The sequence below is a fragment of the Cryptomeria japonica genome, chromosome 5 (genome assembly GCF_030272615.1).
Source record: "Cryptomeria japonica chromosome 5, Sugi_1.0, whole genome shotgun sequence".
Lineage (NCBI taxonomy): Eukaryota > Viridiplantae > Streptophyta > Pinopsida > Cupressales > Cupressaceae > Cryptomeria > Cryptomeria japonica.
This window is the reverse complement of record NC_081409.1, coordinates 876,442,633-876,463,926: the sequence shown is the minus strand read 5'-3', so window position 1 is coordinate 876,463,926 and position 21,294 is coordinate 876,442,633. Positions and strand designations below refer to the sequence as shown.

The 21,294-nt window shown below is 38.3% G+C and overlaps 1 protein-coding gene across 1 annotated transcript in view; it reads right to left on the bottom strand.

The window, feature by feature from the left end:
- The window catches only part of LOC131067397 (COP9 signalosome complex subunit 5), an 81,257-nt gene that overhangs the window by 3,925 nt on the left and 56,038 nt on the right, over positions 1-21,294 (bottom strand). The gene's annotated exons all lie outside the window — the stretch shown is intronic.

Genomic DNA, 21,294 nt, shown 5'->3' with positions numbered 1-21,294 from the left:
ACCTCATTATATAGTTTGGACTATCTCTATGCAGGTATCATACCTCTTCGAGTCAATTGGAATATTCTCTAACTAGTGCCATCCTACATCCTTTAGTATATTTTCTAGCATATTTACGAGGTATACATTTATTTTATAGTTTAAGTTTTAATTAAAGGCAAAAGCCATTTAGGTTGATTGATACACCTGTCACATTTCAATCATGCATGGATCAGGTATTTATTTTACAATTAAGGAAATTTGTGCTAGTTTATCTATTTATGACAAGGAGATGTTGGCTATCATGCATGCATTAGCCAAGTTCAAGCAATACTTGGTTTGCGGGAAGTTTGTGGTGAAAACAAATCATAACTAGAAATTCTCCCTCAATCAAAAGAATTTGAATGATAGACAACAAAAATGGGTATGTTGCAAGCCTATGGCTTTGACATTGGGTATGTTAAGGGAAAGAATAATCTGATGGGTGATGCACTATCTAGGAAGCCTTATGTTCTATGACTGATATATTTGCTAAATGGAAGGTTTCTATAATAGTTGAATATGTCAAGAACACATTTGCTATTGATATATTAAATGGCAAGCTACAAGATGACAAGTACAAGGTGGTAATGAACTCATTTGCTATTTTAGTTCCTAAAGAGATTGTCGAAAACTGAGAAATAGAAGCATAAAAGAATATTTGGTTTGTTGGATGGGATGCCACATGGGAAGGAAATTTTTTTTTTTCGAGCGTCCCATTTACAATTGCTTGTGGACATGCAATTTTATGTAGGGAGAGCTGTCATGTCCTTATCTCGAGCATAAGTTCATTGATAATGATAACCCTTACCCTATGTTTCACAATTTTCTTCACAGACAAATGGGGAGGCAAAAAGAAAATTTATTAAATAATTACGTTAACTTGTTAAAAAATACTTTGCATTGTAAATTAAATGACAACTTATATATAATTATTATTACACTCAGTAATTGGTAAAAAATAGATTGTATTTACAAAATGATCAAACGATGATTATAAAGAATTACAAAAAACGATGTTTCTAAAAAGAAACAGTCGTAAAATAGAAACAAGCTATAACGTACATTATGTTACATATTTGACCATTAAATAAATAAATAAGATATGATTCTAATACCCTCCCTTGCTGGTCAATCTGTCAACAACACCAAGCTGCCCCCTAAATTTAGTAAACTTATTTGGGCTAATAAGAGACTTGGTGAGAATATCTACAATCTGATCCGCAGTTGGAACATACTGCAACTGAACTGAGCCGTCTTCAACAAGCTTCCGAATAAAACTGATCGTCTTATCTTCAGTCGAGATGTTGTCTTTGATGAAGAACGAGGACCATTTCAGCTTTCCTGAGCAGCATTATGAGGATCAACCCTTTGAAGGCTTCTGATTTAGGTGTCTATCTTCCATTTGGTTCACCTAATGGGAGGGATGATGCAGATTTTGAATTTCCTCCGAATGATGCTAATCTTCCACCTGTTCTAGATCTTGTTCCACCCCTAGTTCCAGTTATTTCTCCTACATCTGATGTTGGCACTTCTACTCTCCGGCCTAAATGGTGGGCTAAGACACCATCAACGATCTTCGTCCTGATGAGCTCATTGAGGGTAGATTGTCTAGAAACAAGAGCAAACAACAGTCTACTGTCAATTTTGCTCTCATGGCCAACATTCATAGTATTTATGAGCCTCAAACATATACAGAGGTAAAAGGGATTCCAGAGTGGGAACAGGGAATGGATACAAAATACCAGAGCCTTTTGAAGAACAACACCTGGGTTCTCTTTGATCTTCCTCCAAGGAAGAAGTCCATTAGCTGCAAATGGGTGTATAAGGTCAAGTATCATGCAGATGGTACCTTCGATAATTACAAGGCTAGATTGGTTGCTCAATGATTCACACAGTGGGAGAGCATTGATTATGAGGAGACTTTTGCTCCTACTACCAAGATGAGTACCATTCGTCTTCTTCTCGCTATTGCAGCTCAGTTTGGATGGAAAGTCCATCAAATGGATATTAAGAGTGCCTTCCTTAATGATGAGTTGCAAAACATCAAGTATGTAGACTCATGAAAGCACTCTATGGACTCAAACGGGCTCCTCTAGTGTGGTACATCGAGTTTGATCAGTACTTGGTTGCTCATGGATTTCAGTGTAGCCCTTTTGACAATAATCTGTATATCAAACACTCTGGTGATGATGTTCTCTTTCTTGTTGTCTATATGTTGATGACTTGATCATTACTAGCAGTTCAACACATTTGATTGCAGAAATCAAACAAGACCTGTGCAAGGCTTTTGATATGACAGATTTGGGGCTTCTCCATTATTGTTTAGGTGCTGAGGTTTTGGTAGACTGATGGTATCAGAGCTAGAATAAAAAATTCGTCAAAACATTTTCACAAATTTTGAAAGAAATTTTTGGAGGTTAGATTTTTTCTTGTCATTGTTCCTGGCTTCAGTTTGTGAATTTTTCGTGGGATGTGTGTCTACCGCGACCTCCCACACGACTTGGTGCAGATAATGGCACATTTTTTTTCTCCTCTGCAACTTTCGCGATTTTTCGCGACTTCTTTATGCGCATCAACCTTCTTCCCGTCTGCTTGTCCGATCATCTGCGATTTTTTTTAATCCACGAACTCTTTTGTCTTTGGTTTTATGACCTCGGTTCGTGTTTCTAAGTTTTTGTGGGATTTGTTGATGCAATTTTCTGCGATTTCGCATCGGATCTCACACAATCTTTTCTTCTCTGATTTCCTTCATTCCGCGACAGATATTTTGTGGTTTGCACGTCTTCTTTGAAGATGAATTTCTTCTCTATGGCTCACATTTTTTCACAACTTTCTATGATTATTTCATGATTTTCCCAACAACTTACGTTTTTCCTTCTACTGACTAGGGTCTGTGAAAAATTCTCAAATTTTGTGGTCGAAATCAAATTTCACCTACATATTTTTTGTGGGTTTTTTGCAAGGATTTCTAGATATTCGTTAGATTTTTTTGGGCCAGCCAAAGATTTTTACCTTGATATTTGTGCCAATCATACTTTGTCTTTTTTGAAGTTTGTACCTGATTTTGCCTTTATCTTTGCTAGAAGTGAACAGGTGGAAGATTAGCATCACCCGAAGGAAATTAAGGTTGTGCATCATCAAATTCAGAATCTGCATCATCCCTCCCATCAGGTGAACCAAATGGAAGACGAGCACCTAAATTAGAAGCCTTCAAAGGCTGATCCTTAGAATGCTTCTCAAACGAGGAAAGCTGTAATGGTCCTCGTTCTTCATCAAAGACAACATCTCGATTGAAGATAAAATGATCAGTGTCTACATCAATCAGCCGGTAAGCCTTGTAGTTGTCATTGTACCCTGTAAAAATAAGCTTCTGACTCCTGGAATTCAACTTGGAACGCTTTTCATTTGGAATCCATACACATGCGAAAGAGCCAAAAACTTTCAAATGACTGATCTTGGGTTTGCGACTAGTCCAGGCTTCCTCAGGGTTCTTCCCCTTAACATCATGTGTGGGAGACCGATTAAGGAGATAGACTACAATATACACTGCTTCTACCCAATGCTTCTTTGGAACATTCCTGTGTTCCAACATAGACCTAGCCACTTCTGTAATGGTGTGATTGCGACGTTCTACAACACCGTTTTGTTGAGGGGTGTTGTTGATGTGTATTTTGTACACGACCAAACACAGAATAAAATACCCAGAGGTATCTTATCCTCTCTTGAATAAAGTCTCCGAATGCTGAAGATGTCGTGAAAAGGATCAATCGGGATGACCTCAAGGTTCTTTTTTGTAGGATCTCTACGTGTGGATAAGCACCAATGGTCGTTGTGTTTGTTGTTTCTTCAAGGGGCCTTACGCACTTTCAGAGAAAGCTTGTCCGTGCTACTTCCTTTCAAATGAGGGAACAGGATTTTCCTAACACTAATAAATTTTCAAAAAATGTCAAAAAATAAGGGTTTCGGGGAATAGAGACTTAAACTAATCCTAAGAATGACTCAATGAAGGCTAGACTTGATAAGATTCTACCAATTTCAGTATCGCCAAGAAATTACAACTCTACTGGAATTGATGCGATCTTCTAAGGGGATTCAATAACTTTCAAATCATCAAGGATATAGATACTATCATAGAGATACATATCAATACTTCCAATAATGATTGAATTCTTAATCAATCTTAATGTTTCCAGTTGACCACACAAGGCGTCCTCACAATCAGTAAGAAGCTAGTGGTTTGGAATGTGAATCTTATCAAAGATCAAGCACAACAATTCGTCCTTCAAACTTAAAATTTAAATGCTATTTCAATTGAGAGTGATTCAAAAAGATAAACAATCATAACGATAGCCACAAGTATTGCAATAAAACACCATAACTTCAATATTTTATTGATCTCATAGCCAAATGGACAACAATTGTTCAAAATTCTTTCTTCACTACTCAATCTTGCTACAAACAATGACTAATTTCTCTCTAACTTTCTAACTTCTTCACTCTAAACTCTTTTTCTAACCAACTCCTTAAAATGAAATGAGTGAGGGCATATATAGCATCCTCAAATACAATGAACGACTTGGATCAATTCAAGATCAATGGCCAAGATTTCACAATGAAACCCTAATTAGGGTTTGTTACAACAAACTTATTTCTGACCAATGAAATAATTGCATTATTTGGACACATGTCTTCTCTGGAATATTCGACCAATGGATAGCCGGGGTAGGTACATCGAAGTTTGTGCCATATTTAATGAGCCAGGTACATTGAATCTGGATATGCTGAGGTGGACCAACCCGACTGGAGGAGTGATGACTGGGATGCCACCTTGTCTAACACTTGGTGCTCAATTTGGTGATGCCTTCCTTCAAATGCTGGACTGGAAGATAGATGGAGAAGGTCGTCCTTAATGATGTAGGACTGGAGAAGGCCGTCCTTGATGATGCTGGGCTGGAGGAGATCATCCTTAATGATGCTGGACTGGAGGAGATCGTCCTTGATCTGGCTTGATCTTCTTTGATGAGAGTCTGCTAAGTAATTGATCCTCCGGCTTTGGGGGTCGTCATTTGATGCCTACACAAAAGATTAAAGTTAGTCTTTGAATATAATATCTTATAGCATACGATCTAGACCTTTCAAGGGAACATATTAGACATTAATTTGAAAATGACAAAATAAATCCAAGAATTCTAAATTTTCAAATTAATTATGAATGGAAATTAGATTTTTCAAGACTTAGACTTTAAAAGATTGCTATGAAATCAAAATAAGTCTTGAATAAGAACTTCAAAAAGTTGATTCTTCATACCTCCTTCTTTGAAAGCCTAACTATGAACCTTGGAAAATGGAAGAAAGAAGATCAGATTTTGCTGGATAAGGATTGAATTTTGGTCTCCCTTTGAATGAATTATGCCTCAATCAGCCTTCAAAAGAACTTTGCTTTCCACTAGCCTCCAACCACTTAGCAAATTCTGGAAATTAGCCTCCAATTTAGCAAGAAATTCGCCTCCAAACTGGTATAATTGGCTCCTCCAATCTGCTCTTGAAATTCGCATGAGAAGAATAATGAATGAATGGTTTGAAAATGCTACCATGCTCCTCTCTTATATAGGGCACTCACCCTAATCAACCATGAGGCCGACCTAGGTTTTTAGCAATAAAACAAATAAAATCCCTTTTAGAAGGAGGCCGACTTGCTTGTAAAAGCAAATAAATGAATTTGAGCGCTCACCTTTATTTTTAAAATTTTAAAATTAATTTTAAGGCTTCCAAGGTGGATTTTATATTTATATTAAGGCTTAAAAATTAATTAATTAAATGGTAAAGGCCTTAATTTATGTGAATTTGATCTAGCTTCCCCAAATGTCTTAATTTTGACAAATTTAGTGAAAATTGAGGAATATTGAGGTTTGATCAAGGCTCAATGAAGTTTCCTTTCTTCCTTGGGCATTGAAATATCCAAGATGATGAAGGTCTAAACCACTTCAAGGCTTGTTCATTTCATAAATTGAAATTTTCACAACCTATATTTGCAAGTTTAATGTCCTTGTCTTCACAATCTTGCAATTTGCCCCTGACTTAATCAAACAAGGTTGAATGATAGGCTTTTTGATGATTTCGCCTTGGACCCTTTGGAAGGGTCAGGAGCGATTTTTCCAATTATGTCCTGAATACCTTATTCCCTTTACTCCAAAATCTCCCGGATGGGGAGCTCATGTTTGTTTTGACCTGACAAAGTCTTGCATTCCAAATTTTAGCATTTCTCATGAGCGAATTAGATGAAAATGTGATTTTCGCTCTGGACCCTTTAGAAGGGTTAGGAGCGATTTTTACCTTTTAGGTCAAAATTCACCTTAGTTTGATCATTAACCTCCTCCAAGGCAATCTCCGGGGTCTATTCATCTTGATCACTGAGTTGGCTTATCAATTTTTGAAGGAAATATTGTTCTTTTGGGAATTTCGCTGTGGACCCTTTGGAAGGGTCAGGAGCGAAATTCTCTCCTGAGCTCAAAATTCTCATTTTTTGAAGGTCTAAATTTCTTCAAGGCATTCCAAATGGCATCTTTTACTGTAGTCCAGGCCTAGTTTCACTTGAATTTTGGAGGAAAAGGTGTCTGATGTTTTTCGCCCTGGACCCTTTGGAAGGGTCAGGAGCGATTTTCCTTGCTTAGGCTTACTCCTCCATCATTCTGACTTCAATCCACCCCTCAAGGCTAGGCAATGGTCTTCTTCATTCACTCCAGCCAATCTTGGTTTGTTCTTGCAAGGCAAAATAGGGGATTTTGAGATTTTTGCACTGGACCCTTTGGAAGGGTCAGGAGCGAAAATCCTTCTCTGACCTAGAATCATCATTTTTTGAAACAAACATCCACTCAAAGGTGGTCTCAAGGGCCTTTTCTACCTTGGTCTAGTCTCGCCTTAGCACAAACTTGAAAGGAACATGTTGGTTTTAGGATTTTCGCCCTGGACCCTTTGGAAGGGTCAGGAGCGAAAATTAGGTTTTAGGGCAATTTTCCAATCCTTTCATCTTCAAATCACTTCCAAGGCACAAAACATCTTTGCCTCACTCCTCTCCAAGTCATGAAAAGCAAAATCTTGTCTTAAATTTGCAAGGAAAAAGGAGAATTTGGAAATTTCGCTCTGGACCCTTTGGAAGGGTCAGGAGCGAATTTCTCTCTTGGCTTCAAAACTGGCATTTTGGCAACCCAATTCCACTCTAAGACAATCCAAATTCTCTTCTCACACCCTCGCCCAAGCTTAGTTTTGTCCAAAATTTGAAAGAAAGGATAGTTTTTAGGATTTTCGCTCTGGACCCTTTGGAAGGGTCAGGAGCGAAAATCTCTCTTAGGCTCAATTCCTTCATCTTTTCAACCTCAATCATCTTCAAAAGGCAAAAACACACCTCCTCACACCCATTCAAGCCATAAAAACCAAAAAGTTGTCTTGACCTTGCAAGGAAAATAGGTGTTTTTAGGAATTTCGCTCTGGACCCTTTGGAAGGGTCAGGAGCGAAATTCACTATTTGGCTCAATTCCTTCACTTTTTAATGATTTCTTAGCACTTCAAGTCACTCCCAGGGGCGATTCCCTCTTGATTTCACCTTATCCCACACTTGACTTAGCAAAACTTGATAGCAAAGAGTGATTTTGAGAAAATTCGCTCTGGACCCTTTGGAAGGGTTAGGAGCGAAATTCACTATTTGGCTCAATTCCTTCACTTTTTAATGATTTCTTAGCACTTCAAGTCACTCCCAGGGGCGATTCCCTCTTGATTTCACCTTATCCCACACTTGACTTAGCAAAACTTGATAGCAAAGAGTGATTTTGAGAAAATTCGCTCTGGACCCTTTGGAAGGGTCAGGAGCAAATTTCTCAATCTTGACCAAAATCCTTCATTTTTTCACCTTGAAACTTCTTTGCTAAGTGGGATTTCATCTTTCATTGTGGTAGGAATAGGATTTCACGTCCAAGCAAGGCTAAAAATAGGTTAATAAGGAATTTCGCTCTGGACCCTTTGGAAGGGTCAGGAGTGAAATTGCCTTTCTTGGCCAGAATCCTTCATTTTCATGACTTCTAAACATGCCCAAGGGTTTCAACATGCTCTTTCTTCCTTTCATCATGTCTTAGACACCTCAATTTGACCAAACAAGACAAGAAATGTCTCCTATAGAAATTTTCGCTTTGGACCCTTTGGAAGGGTTTGGAGCGAAATTCTCCTTTTGGGCAAAATCCTTCATTTTTGCAAGCTAAAACATCCTCAAGAGGCAAAAGCAAGTTGTTCTTGTTTCACTCATGCCAAAAACTTGACTTTCTTCACTGCACAATAAGAGCTTTTGGGAATTTCGCTCTAGACCCTTTGGAAGGGTCAGGAGTGAAATTCACCATTTTGTCCAAAGTTCCTCATTTTTACATCCTTCCAAATCTTCAAAGGTATCAAATAAAGTCCAATCTTCATTCCAAGAGACCCTGCACATCAAAACTTAGCCAAAGTTAGGAAGAAATAAGCTCTAATTAGATTTTCGCTCTGGACCCTCTGGAAGGGTCAGGAGCGAAATCTCCATTCCAGGCCAAATTGCTCAGTTTTCAAGTTTCAAACTACCTCACAAGGAAAAGTTAGGTCATTTTCCAAGCTCAGAACAAGGTTGCAAGTCTATCCAAGGCAAGAAATAGGGTTTAGGATGAAATTCGCTCTGGACCCTTTGGAAGGGTCAGGAGCGAAATTCTCCTTCAAGCATCATCTTGCTTTTCAAAAATCAATCAAGTCCCTCTCCAGGCAAGAACATATCAATTCACTTTCAAACATGCCTTACTTAGTCAAAAATGAGAAGAAAAAATGAGGTCTACAAGGATTTTCGCCCTGGACCCTCTGGAAGGGTCAGGAGCGAAAATCTTATCTTAAGCTTGATTCTGGACATTTTGAACTCCAATTTTCCTTAAAAGGCAAACATAGACTTTCCTCATGTATCTCCATCAAGACCCTGCTTTTCACTAGGCAAAATGAGAGCTTTTCAAAATTTCGCTCTGGACCCTTTGGAAGGGTCAGGAGTGAAATTGACATTCTCAGGCTAGATGTTACCTTGATTCGCTTCATCCTCCATCAAACTTGATCATATCAACTCCCTTTCTTCATTGACTCTGCACAACTGACTTAGACAGGGAAACAAACAGGACTCTGACAAGAAAACCCTCAAATCTAGTCCTGACCTGACCTAAGGCCTATTCACCCTGTTCCTTGATCAAACCAACTTGACTCCCCTGAAAGGCATGCTTCATTATAGCAATCTTGAGGTTTCAGGCAGACGACTACCAACTCCCAAAACTAGGCTAGACTCAGCTTGAAAGAAACCCTAAAACGAGCTCCAGAGATTAGCCCTAATCTAGCCAGCCCAGGCAAACCACTCACTCACTAAAAAAACCTAGAAAGCAGAGAGAAAAACAAGCAAAAGGAAAGCAAAACCTAAAGCAAAAAGAGGGGGTCCCCATTCTAATGGGGCAATGTGTGAAATGGTCACAACAGGTGTGTGGTGTGGTTAACTGACATGAAAACTGGAGAAAGCAGTAGAACAAAACTCCCCCCCATTATCAGACCTAAGAGTAATAATAGAACAACCAAACTGTTTTTCTACTAAGGCCTTAAATTTTTGAAATACAGGAAACACATATGATTTATGTCTAAGAAAGTACACCCACATTTTATGACTGAAATCATCACCATAAAGCAAGAAATACCTGCACCTAGTAACATAAAGTTGATTCATTGGACCACATACATTAGCGTGGACCAACTGTAGTACCTTAGAGGCTTGCCATGAGTCACCATCCTTGAACGGTGTCTTGTGCTCCTTCCCAGCCTGACAAGCTTCACAAACTCGTTGATTCTGAGTTTGAATTTCAGGTCAGGTAGGCCATGTACTAAATCTTCCTAAGCAAGGTAGTGAATGTTCAGATGACCATATCGTTGATGCCATAGTCTGGTGATAGAGGAGGATTTAGCTGCAAAAGCATGCTCAAGAGAATCCCCTGTATCCACAATTCTGAATAGACCATGATCCTCAATGCCAACAGCTACAATAGTGTGTGTCGCACGATCAACAATCGAACACTTGTGAGAACTGAATATCAAATCAAGCTGAGGAGAATACCGCATAATCTGGCTCACAAAGAGTAGGTTGAGTTCCATGTCGGGAACATAGTATACATTGAGGAAAATGAGAATCCTCCCACCAGACTGTATTCTAAACGTTGCCCTTGCCGACAACGGTATATTCTTCACCTCCTCCAAATATGACTGAATCGGTATAGGGAAATAATTTTGTAAATCAAACACGCCTGTGAGTGAAATGCTGAGAAGCACCAAAATCTAAATACCAGGCAAAAGACTTCACATGGTCTGCAGGTCTTTTAGCCATGAAGGCATAAAAGGCAAACTTTTTCTGCTCTATGTGCTCACCGACATTGGCTTTAGTCTGAGACCCCCCCTACTTCCGCTGTTCGGAAGCTATCCAATTGCGAAAATCCTTGATCATATGGCATTTGTGACAATAATTGCACTGTACTTTATGCTTTTTCGAACCATCCTAAGATAGACTGGAGCCCTTCTGCTGAGATGATTGAGAGGATTGAGATTTGCGTTTATCCTTGTGAAAGGATTTGGTTGCAAATGCTTGCTCTAAGGACAAAGTGGCACTGCTACCAAACTGTTGTTTCCAACGATTCTGCTGCAGAAGTTTGGTGCACAACTCTGGAAATTTCAAATCAACATTCGTTGAGGTAATGTTGAGGAGAGTTTCTATGAAGTGCTCATAGGATTTTGGCAGAGTCTTCAGGATTATTACTACCATATCCTTTACCTCCATTTTTCGACCAATAGCTTCAAGCTGATCTTGAATGTCCTTAATCTTCGTGAGATGCTCCTATAAGGACATACGTTCATCCATCATGATGAAGAACAATTGGTTCTTCGGGAAGAACACTGGCTTTTGTTGAATGTCTCATGCAATTCCTTTAGATGCTTCTAGAATTTTGATGCTAACTTGCCAAAAGGAATCAAAGGCAATTCGTCATCTGTGACAGAGAGCTTGAGAAGCATGACGGCTTCTCGATTTCAGTCATCAAACTTGTCCCGATCTGCTTCGGTTGTGGTAGGACGAGACTCTTTTCCCAAGACGAGATGATCAAGACGGCGATATTCAAAAATAGTCAACATGAGTTGCTTCCAAGTGTTATAATTCTTGTCGTTGAATCTCTGACTGCCTTCCAACATTAAGTTGGTCAACGACGCCATCTTGCACACTTCCCAAAGCACGAAAAACGAGAAAATCTGAAAGAGGCGTAAATCTGAAACAGAGGTAGAAGCAGGTATAGACTTCAAAAAAGTGAAGTACAACTAGCACGAAACCCGAGGTAAAAAAATCGGCTTACTCAGAAAAATCTGATGAAGACCCATAAAACTACTCGAAAAACCCACCAAAAATCTGCAATCAAAATAATTGTTCGACTAAAAAAGAAGGATCAAGATTCTAGCCGATGTTGCAAAAACCCTAGGGCAGCGTAAATCACTACTAAATTTCAAGAACCTGTGAAAAATCGTGGGTTTGATGAAGAGGAATTCTAAGGGTTGAAAAAACCATAATTGTCGCCCACACATAGGTTGCAGAATGAAGAGGTCACGAAATATCATGTAGGCTGTAGGAAGGTATCGTGGCACCCAAAAAAGAAGACACGCAAAGCAAAAAACGCACGTAGGGCAGCAAGAAATCGCGGGCAGAGAGCCATCGTAGATTTTTAAAAACCACAAAATCCACAAGGAAGAAGTCGCATTGGACAGAAAAAACCGTCGAAAGAAAAAAACGCAACACAATTCTTATAAAAATTGCATAGACAAGAGGTTGTGAAATCCTTCTTGAAAATGTCGCGAAAAATCTAGACCCATTGATGCAATTTCAGAAAAACCTCGATCTTGCCTAGAAAAATTTGAAATGCAGAAAGTCGCACGGGTTTTAGTAAAAAAGGCGCCAAAAGAGATATGACAGAAGACGCCTCGTGCAAAATCGCGAGCTCAAAGAAAATCTGACACTAGAGAAACCCCGCAAAATGACCAAGAAAAAATTCGTCGTATGAAAAACTTTTCAAGAATTTTTGTCAATATTTTTTTTTTAAAATTTGACAAATTTTGAGTGTTTCTGCTTTGATACCATATTACACTTAGTAATTGGTAAAAATTAGATTGTATTTACAGAATGATCAAACAATCATTATAAAAAATTACAAAAAACGATGTTTCTAAAAAGAAACAATCGTAAAATAGAAACAAGCTATACTGTACATTATGTTACATATTTGACCATTAAATAAATAAATAAGAGAAGATTCTAATAATTATTTAACAAAGTGTTCAAAGTGAGTAAATAACATGTTGCTTGACCCAAGGTGCAAAAAGGTAACTAATAATGACACTTTATTATATTTTTATAACTTTTCAGAAATGATTGTCAAACCAAAATAATATTGTTTTATTTCCTTGAAAAAATAATAAAAGAAGGAATGTTTTGAAAAAGATCTTGCTTTTTTAAACAATTTCATTTCTCAAGAATGAACACGCATTCTTCTTTCATGTTTAAGGACAAAAGCCCTCTAGTAATGCTGGTTCCAAGGATGAAAATCCTCCTATCCTTTCAATGCAATTTCACTTAAGGATTTCTAGTATGCTTCAATAGATCCTGATTTGATTGTCCCTATTTTGGTGTGAGATTTCTATGATTTGTTCTAGTGATCAAATTTTATCTCCAATTTATTGTTTTAATTATGGAATTCTATAGATTTAAAAAATAATGATGTTTTAATTATGGTGGCAATTTAACCCTATGCATGCCATCTAAAATATGATAAAACTACAAGTTACATTCCATAAAATCAGGTCCTACCTTCGTGTTTCTGAGCATAGCCTTTAGGATCACAATTTGGTTGTACACATAGCAAGAGGGTGATCAATGTTTGAGCAGGTTGTGCAAGTTTGGTATTTATAGTAATATTGAAATTTCCTTGAATCCTATAATATAGTTCAATTTTGCAGTGCAGTTTCTTTGTGTTGAATTTATTGAAGTCGTACTTGATAAGCACACTCATATACTGAGAAGGGGTACTAAGAATGGGGGGTGAACCAATATGAAGTAATCTTTTAGTAAAAATAATCACAATAATATCAATTACACGACACCAACACACCAACAATTAAGAACACAAGATTTATGGGGAAATCCTCTCGAGAGAAAACCACGGAAAATGATTGCTTACATAAAATTCTCATACAAACTTTGTAGACACAAAACTACTAGAGACATTGATCCCCACTAATCTTTGTAGGCACCCATCCACTAGAGACACAAATCTCCACCACTAAGCATCAACTTAAGAAGCATCATCTTGATTTTGTCTATGTTGAAGGGCCCCTTTCAAGCGTTTCACTCTACCATCTACTCCACCATAGATGCCTAAGGAACTGATTCTATAATGCCCACTTTTTAGTTGTTTTGTGAGCATCTTACTAAAGAACAAACCAAGCTTATTCAATCAGATGCACTTTTGCAATGTCTAGTTCTAGGAGTCAAGCATTGGCTCAAGTGTCAAAAGGTAAAGGTAAAATAGGTCCACAACTAAGACAAAATCTCCTTTAGGTAGTGAGTCTTTGTCCAAACCAAAGCAAAAGAACAATTAGAAATCCACAACTCCGGCTCTTTCTTCTATGTCCAATGAGTCTTACTCCAAGACAAACAAGATAGGTAACTCTTCTAGCTTTTGCAACAAGCTTGGACACAATATATTCAAATGTTAGCAGAGCTTAGAGGCACTTCTCACCATATTACAAATTCACATTTTCTTTTTGAGAGTACTCAAATTACAATAGGAGACTCTTCACAAATTCTAGTTTTGGGATTAGGCACAATATAGTTAGCAGAGGGGCGCATCAATGATGTTCTCTTGGTTCCAAATATTATTGCTAACCTTTTTATCTGTTTATTAAAGCTCTCATTCTAGTAAGGGAAAGAAAGAAAATTTTACTCAAGAGCTACAAGATCATAGATCCTATTTGTATAGGTTGGATGGTTTTGAGTCTTCATTAGGATCATCCCTCATCGCACATGCAATTTTTTTGTGCATGCTTTGACACAATTAGTATGGTCATTTGAATTACATGTATGTTCAATAGTCAAGCACACAAGATATGATGATTGGCCTTCCTAGGATTTCACAAGTTTTGAGGTTGTGTCCTTGACAAAAATATCTACCCCTTTCCTAGGAGTAAGGCCTCATGCACTAAGGCATCCCTTGAGTTAATTCATAGTGTGACCTTATGTCATTTTTGACTCCTTTTTCAAGGGCCAATTATGTGTTCATTGTATTGATGACTCCTCACTATACACTTGAGTGTACTTCCTTAAGTAAACGAGGTAGATTTTTTTTCGTTTAAAACCTTATGAAATTTTGTTGAGAAGCAATATGGTTTTTCTATCAAGCATATCCACACGAATAATGGGAGAAGTATATGACTTAGGCATTTTAGGACTTTTGTTAATAGCATAGTATTCAACATTCTCAAATGGTGTGGCTAAATGAAAGAACAAAACTTTATGGGAGATAGCCAATTGCATGATTCAATCCAAGAACATGCCACCAACTTTTTGTGCTAAAATAATGATTTGTGCCAACTACCTTTGGAATTGCATGCCCCACAAAGTAATGTGGAATATAACTCTCAAGGAGATTTGGATCCATGTCAAGTCTTATGTTTCTTCCTTCACATTTTCCTATTTATTCCTAGTTTCACTCATCATTTTCATCCTACAATTTAGATTTAGAAACATGAGAGGATCTTTTGATACTTGTTTTAATGTGGATGACATGATTCTTATAGGTAGTTCCACCTCTATCTTTTAGTGTGTTTAGAGAACATTGATGGAGCAATTTGATATGACCAATCTTGGTCTTTTGCATTTTTTCCATTGTCTTCAAGTTCTTGAGTCTTCCTAGGGGATTTCTATTTTCTAGCTGAAGTATGCTCTTGATGTGTGTCACATATTTAGCATGGCTAAATACAAGACTACCACCACTCCATTTCAATCGTCACATTGTGTACGAGTTGCACTAAACCTAGAGTTGATGCTGCATTGTATTGTATTGTATCAGTATTAGCAATACTTTAGTGCTTCTCTCTTGTAGATGGTGCTTTGGTGTTGGAAAAGATTTATGCTCTTGTGAAATTATTTTACTACATTGTACAACAATTGATTGGCAGTCTTTTGTATTTACAAATAGTCATCCTAATATTTTCGTTGTGGTTGGCCTTGTCTCTTATTCCTCTCAGGATCCTCATGATGTTGAGACATGGACCAGCTAGGAATCGAACCTAGGACCTTCCATACGCTGTTGGAGTGCTCTACCACTAAGCTACTGGCCCCTCTTGGACCAGTCCATCGTCGGTTCGGGTGTGGCTTATTTTCAACACCAACACCCCCCCTTAAGCCACACCTCTTGTGTGCTTGGGGCTCCTAGCCTGGACCTGGCTTTGATACCATTTTGAGACATGGACCAGCTAGGACTCGAACCTAGGACCTTCCATAAGCTGCTGAAATGCTCTGCCACTGAGCTACTGGCCCCTCTTGGACCAGTCCATCATCAGTCCGGGTGTGGCTTATTTTCAACACCAACACATGAGAGTCACTGGAAAGCAGCCAAGTGTATTTTGAGGTATATCTAGGAAACTTCACATTTTTGCATTAACTAAACATTAGGAACTTTTCATATTGGAAGAGCCACCCAAGAGGGCCCCTATGGCTATCCACCCACCCACCCCTTTTGTAGATGAACCCCTTGTAGGCTTTGCTAACTCAGATTGGCGTATTGATGTTAATGGTTAGAAGTCTACTAGTTTTGCCTATTGCCTTGGTTTTGGTCTGATTGCATGCTCTTGCAAGAAACAGACAGCTATTGCATTATCTCCAATGCTAAGCATCAAGGAGTAAATTCTGCTAGCTAGAAGGTTATTTGACTTCGATAGTTGATGATGGTTTTCCTCCTAATCACCCCACTATTCTTTGATGAGATAATCAACATGCGACATATTTCACACAACTTAGTGGAGTATCAACAAACAATACAGATCGAGATCCACATGCATTTCATTCAACAACTCCAACATGGTGTTCTTAATTTAAAGCAGAGTAGCCGGAAACTCCTTTGTCCTTTTCCTTGGGCACGTGTATCCCCATATCCAAAACAAATACATATCTAATACGGCTTGGATATGTTAAAGATTACAACTTCAGTAGATATCATGCTGCCGTATTAATGTAATTCTCGTACTCCTCTTATTCGAGTTGCTTCTTCTACAGCTGAAGATGTTTCCGTTCCTCCTCCTTGGTTCGTATTCTTCATAACTGCCACCGACTTGTATTATCTGGAATTCAGTTCCTTTCTTTAAGTTCGCCAGCTCATTGTGTGTGTCAGTGTGTAACTGATACTGTTCTTTTATCTATCTTTCGTCTTCTTCTTGAGGAGTTATCGGGTTTGAAGCATATTATTTATTAATGTGACATGGGTCATTTTAAGAGGATGATTGACATTCTTTGAATGGTCTTCTGCTGCGACTTTGTATCTGATTTTCTGAGTTGATTATTTATGTTCAGCTGTGAACATTTGGGTGTGCAGATTCATTCTATTGCTACATTATTTTGTAAGCAAGTCTTCTGATAGTTGACTTCTATTTGAGCATTATCAATCATTGTTAAAATGATTGTCTTCTAAGTGTGAGAGACATGTACTTATTTTTGAGACTTCAATAAAATCTATTTTTGAGTGTGGTTGGGTTTTTCACCCTCAGGTGGAGGGTTTTCCCAGGATAATTTGTTGTGTTTTTGTTCTCTTAAGCTTTCTTAGGTTCTTTATCTATGTTTATAGCATTCTGGTTCTAATTTTAGCATGGTATCAGAGCGGGTATAAAGATAAGATCCAGAATTAGATTGCTTAGTTTTGAAATTCTCTTTATTTGAAGCTTTAGTCTATTTATTCCAAGTTTTTCATCATGGTTAATGGACTCAAAGTTGAAGACAGACTGGATGGCGCAGCCAATTATACTTCATGGAAATTCAGGATTCTTATTGTGCTAGAAGAGGATGATCTTCTTAACTATGTGAGGTCTGTTGTAGATGAACCTTTAGATGACACCGAAAAAGCTCAATGGAGGAAGAATAATCTCATGGCTAGAAAAATACTAATTGATTCTATTAAGGATCATCTAGTTCTTATTATATCCAAGTTGAATTCAGCCAAAGAGATGTTTGAATGTCTTCAAAGCTTGTATGAATTCAACAGTACTAGTAGAGCTCTAGCATTGAGACGTCAACTTCTTCATATTAAAATGGCTAGAGGTGAATCTGTTGTTTCTTTCTTTATGAAGATTACGGAATTAAAGGATCAGCTCAACGCTATTGGTGATTCTATTGAAGATAAAGATCTTGTTATGCTGGCCATGAATGGTCTTCCTCACTCTAAGGAATCTTTCATTCAAGGTATTAGTGGAAGAAATGAGCTATCCAAGTTTGATCGATTGAGGGTTGATTGCATTCAAGAGGAGTGCAGATTGGAGGCAAAAGGAATTGGACGTAAATCTCATCATGAAGAAGATCATGTTCTTGCTGCTCATACTTCTAGAAGAAAAGGAAGGAGACGAAACTTCAAAAGGAACAAAGATAGAAATTCTGATTCAGCTCTTGAATCTAAGAAAAGAAAGGATCTATCTAGGTGTTGTGACCATTTCACACATCGCCCCATTTAAATGGGGACCCCCCCTCTTTTTGCTCGTTTTTGCTCGCCTTTCTCTCTGCTTTTTAGGATTTTGGTTTAGTATGCCAGTTGTCTGGACTAGGGTCAAGCCTTAGGGTTTCTGTTACTGTGTTTTCAGGCCAGAGTCCAGTCCAATTTTGAGCTTTTGAGCTTCCTCTCGTGGAATGCAATTTTGAATAAAGTAAATTCGCCAGAGGCTGGGTAAGTTGGTCTAGTTTCAATTGGAATTTTGAATGCAGAGTCCAAATTTGTCTAAGTGTGAATGATGAGATTTTGATTTTTTGTCCGATTGAGTAATTTTGACCAAATTTTGAAAATTTTGATAATTGATCCCGGGCATTGGAAATGACTTGTTTTTGCCTTGTGAAGTGATTAAACTCCCAAAATCTTGATATTTTGGCCTGTAGGAGCAAAATCGCTCCTGTCCCTCAGTGAAGGACCGGAGCTTGTTTTTCAAAATCTTACTGTCTCTGCAGGATCAAGACGAATTTCGAATTGGAAGTGATAAAGGGAGGCATGTTCTTTCCGTTGAATATAATTTGAAGAATTTTACAAACACGGAAATGTGCCAGGAGTAAAAAAATCGCTCTTGTCCCTCAGTGGAGGACCGGAGCTCAAAATCAAACATTGCCTTGTCCTTGCAGGATTTGAACAATTTGACAATTTGAGGAGATCAAAGAAGATACATTTTATCAGTTGAATATAATTTGGAAGCGCAAACATGAGGAAAACATGACTTTGAAGCTAAATCGCTCCTGTCCCTCAGCCAGGGACCAGGGCGAAATTCAGTGGTAGCTCCCGTCCCTCTCCCAGGGACCAGAGCGAATTTCCTCATGAGGCATGTTTTGGGCGAAGATCAAGTGAACATTAATTTTGAGGCAAGCAAGGAGGATGAAATGAACCCGTTGAAGACAAATTGAAGATTGCAAGACATCAAAGTGAACCCCAAATTGGCCTAAGTGCTCCTGTCCCTCAGCCAGGGACCAGAGCGATTTTTGTCTTAGGTCAATTTTTCACCAAGTTAGAACGAATTTCATGCCAAGAATAGGTGAAAAGGTGCACAACGAGTCTATTGAAGATAATTTTTGAAGTTAGCAAAATGTGATGGAGCCTATAAGTGAAAATTCGCTCCTGTCCCTCAGCTAGGGACCAGGGCGAAATGTTAATTATCTTGCCTTCCACCCAAATTCAAGTCACTCCAAGTCAGGGTGTAAGGAGGCAATGACGTCTTAAGGTGTCTCGATGAAGAATGAAGTTGCAAAGGCCGCCAAGGATGAAGGATTTGCACTAAAATGCCCAAGTTCGCTCCTGTCCCTCTCTCAGGGACCAGAGCGAAATGTTCAAGTGAGGCCAAATTTAAGTTGCCATTCACATTTTGAGTGTTCGAAAGGCAGTAAAGAGCATCATTTTGAGCCTTGAAGACAACTGCAAGTTAATATGATGAACGATTTGCACCAAATGGCCAAATTCGCTCCTGTCCCTCAGTCAGGGACCAGAGCGAAATCTTCATGGAGGCTTAAGTTTTGAATGATTATCACATTTCATGCGTTCAAGAAGGATCAAAGGACCTCATCTTACATTGTGAAGGTGATTGTAAGTTGATGAGAACAAGGATGAGCCCAGAATACTCAAATTCGCTCCTGTCCCTCAGTCAGGGACCAGGGCGATATCCATTAGATTGGCTAGTTCTTTCAAAATCACGCCAAGTAAAGGGCGTACAAGGTTACACAAGTGTCAAAGTGATCTTAAGAAGATGATATGCAAAGAAACCAAACGTTAAAGGGTGATCAAATTGAGCCAAGAAGCTAAATCGCTCCTGTCCTTCAGGCAAGGACCAGGGCGATTTTCACATAATCACTCATTATCCTTCAAGATCACGTCAAAGCCAAGCTACACAAGATCAAAGATATCATTTTGAAGGTGACAAACGAGAAGTTAAGGTTAAGAACGAAGAATTTTGGCTAGAACATAGGGATCGCTCCTGTCCCTCACCAAGGGACCAGGGCGATAATCCATTTAAGCATCAAAATGTCTTGTTAAAGACAAGTGAAACAAGCATGGAACGAAAGACTAACGTTGTTTCTCCCTCATGATGAAGATTAAGGATCGAAGATGCAAAGGTCAAGGAGAAAACATAAAGTTCGCTCCTGTCCCTCAGTCAGGGACAAGGGCGATATCCACCTTAGAGGGCACTCATTCACACAATCAAGACGATCAAGCTCGAGGTTCTTAGCAAATATGCCAGTTTCAACGTGAAGATGGAGATTTTGAACGTAAAAAGCAAAAGAATCTAGGCTAAAATGACAATTCGCTCCTGTCCCTCTCCCAGGGACCAGAGCGATGGGGTTTGTATCTTTCCCTCCTCCAAATTTTGGCGCTAAAACAATTTTTAAATTTTATTAAATGCTAGAAAAATCGATAAATCAATTAATAGCATTTAAAAAATTACGCTTGGATATTTAATTAATTAATTTTGCCTATTTTAAAAATCGAATTAATTAATTGCAAAGGCATTAAATGAATTAATTATTATTTTAAATAAAAAATCAAATTGGAGCGCTTGGATTTAAATATTTACAAAGTCGGCCATTGGTTTTTATTAAAAATTGCTTTTAATTATCTTTGTTTTTACCAAGTCGGCCTTGAGGTAGTTGTAAGGGTAAGCGCCTATAAAGGGAAGGTGATAATTTCATTTTCAAATCATCATTTCACCTTCATTCATATGCGATTTGGAGAAGACAAAGAGGTGTGCAATTTGTATTTACAAGAAGCGAATTTCATTAAAGGAAGGTGCGAACATCATCTTCAAAGGGGAGTGCGAGCTTAGTTTCAAGTGAGGCGAACTTGCCAAAGACTACGTCAAAGGCATTCCAAAGGTGGCGAAGTTGCTAGCTTGAGAGAGATCACGTTGAAGTCACCAAATTTCGATTGTTGCCTAGGCGAATTTCTTGTTTTGCATTTTAGAGTTAAACTCTCAAGTAAGGTATGGCGATGTGATCCCTTGCCTTAATTTTGAATTTTGATCGTCATAGCCTTAAATTTTGAATTTTTGAAATTTTGAATTCCAATAGCTCGATCGTATTTAGGAAATGATAACTCAAGGACTTATCATGAAGTTTCCTAAAAAATTAATCTCTAATCTATGATTATATATTGCAAAATCTATTACTTATTGTGAAATGTTGTGTAGGTACCAAGATGGCGACTCCCAGGCTCGAAAGATCCACCAGTCGGAAGACTCTCCCCTCAAGGAAAATCAAGCCAGATCAAGGACGGTCTCATCAAGGACGATCAAGTAAAGATAGGGGCAACCTCTTCCAATCCAGCATTCCAAGGCGAGGTACATCAATCATCCTGCAGATCAAGGACAGAAGGAGTTAGAGCAAGAGTTAATTAAAGATAGCCTCTCAACGACATCAAATTGAATATCTACCAA